The 1,842-nt window shown below is 47.6% G+C and overlaps 1 pseudogene; it reads right to left on the bottom strand.

Moving 5' to 3' along the window:
* Window positions 1-255: 255 nt before the first annotated feature.
* Window positions 256-1,842, bottom strand: part of LOC121852161 — an 8,336-nt pseudogene continuing 6,749 nt past the window's right edge.

Below are 1,842 nucleotides of genomic sequence, written 5' to 3'. Positions count from 1 at the left end.
GCCAACTCCGCTTTCTTAGGGGACAAAGCACCCCTAGGATTCGTGTCAGTTAACTATTAAAATTGTGCCATCGCTGAGGTGCGTCACCTAAGCTGGATGCGACACCTAAGCGGACCGGGTAAGGAGGTGGCGTAAAACCGATGATTCTCGCGTTTAGCGCTGTCACTCACGCTCAAGCGGAACAAATTTGCAGACAGTACCAAAATCGTGAAGATCTGACCAGCAGGATGGCAAACGCTGGTGAGCCTTGGTTGCTTAGATAATCTCCTGGTCCCTGGTCGACGATAGTGTCGCTACCGTGAGGGTAAAGATATTGAGCTCGAGCATGTCATCTTTAACCGTCAGACCGAGTAATATTACTTGTCCGCCGCTCAAACAGATGGGAGGCTATTGTTTCAACATAAATATCACAATCAAGTAAGACTGGCCACCACCACGTTCAAGCGTTATTATTCTAGCTGCTCACCGCCACAGACAACGGTATCGCATACTGGAGAAACAGGTGAAAGGCGATCGCGGCACTCCCTAGTCTTACATCGCACAGCAGAACTGTGAATCATATTCTTGTAGCACCATCCTTGAAGTGTAGTCCCGATCTCATACCGAAAAATCATCTTGCATTCACCCAGTAAATGGTAGGACCGATACATCGGCGCATGATGCGACCGGCCAATTTCAGCGGTCTGCTATTATGGTTAAATTATTTTCGTATGGTTTCTCCGCTTGAGCTGCCACGTTCTGTGTGAATTGAAGCTCTAGACACTTAGTATGTAAGACAAACTATTTTCCACCGAACGTTTCGATATGAGTATGGTCTTGAAGAGCGCTCCGCTAGAAACCAACCGGTACGTCTTAGAGACTTGAAGGATATGCCTCCCTGTTTGTATGCTCATCGGCAAGTTTACTAAGCACCTTGGACATCCTATCACTGAACCCATTCCCCGATTTCTTCCAGTTACTCTCTGGTGAAGGCTAACGTTAAATGCTTGAGCCTCGGTCCCGTTCCCTCTAGTGTGATTGTTCCAAACCCGAAATTACACTTCTAGAATCGGAGATATCGTTGAACCTCCTCGCATGCGAAGCGATCGCCATGGCAAATCTGTCTGAGGATTCGCTGGATTTTTTCCTAGCCTAACATGAGACTGCATATTAAACTGTCGGAACCTCCTCGATGAGTAATCCCGATCACCGCAGCTAAGTACACTTTGATGTCCCGGGACAGACCTGGGCAGGTGGTGCGCAACATCCTGGCGAGACATCTCCCGGAGATGCCCGGACTTATTGGGTATTGCCAAGTTTGGACTGGTTTTGCTGCCGGGGCAGCGGCGATATCTGCTCCCTGCTACGCCTAGGGGCACTAAGATACCATAATAGATTCAGATGAGCGGTGTTGCTCGGTTCTGGTTTAAAACAATCAGTTAAGAAACAGTGGTTCGTTACTTATTAGTAGCGATGAACTGGGCGGTGACAGATCATCCTTAGAAGGACTTCGCATTAGTATCGCATTTTAGAGAAGTCCTAGATCTCCTTTAAGGGGTTCACGGGAGATCTTACCCCTGATGAATGTCTCGAGCCATTTCAGCACTGATGATTTATGCCAGCAAAATTTCACCAGTACCGCACTAGTAGCTAAGTGAGGCTGGATTTTGTAGCCCACCCTGTTACGGGAACTCTTAACAGATTGCCTGGTTTCGCAGTTTTTAGGCGCGTTGGTAGCTCCTAAGTTATACGGGTATGTAGTCTTTGGATGCCGTACAGTAGTCCGAAAGGTGATTGCTGAACTGAAAAGTCGGTCCTAACTTCCGAGTTTACCATTGGATGTAGATACGTATAGATTTGTGT

This window comes from Callorhinchus milii, unplaced genomic scaffold (assembly GCF_018977255.1).
Source record: "Callorhinchus milii isolate IMCB2004 unplaced genomic scaffold, IMCB_Cmil_1.0 Scaffold499, whole genome shotgun sequence".
Classification (NCBI taxonomy): domain Eukaryota; kingdom Metazoa; phylum Chordata; class Chondrichthyes; order Chimaeriformes; family Callorhinchidae; genus Callorhinchus; species Callorhinchus milii.
Note: the sequence above shows the minus strand (reverse complement) of the source record. Positions and strands in the feature narration are given on the sequence as shown.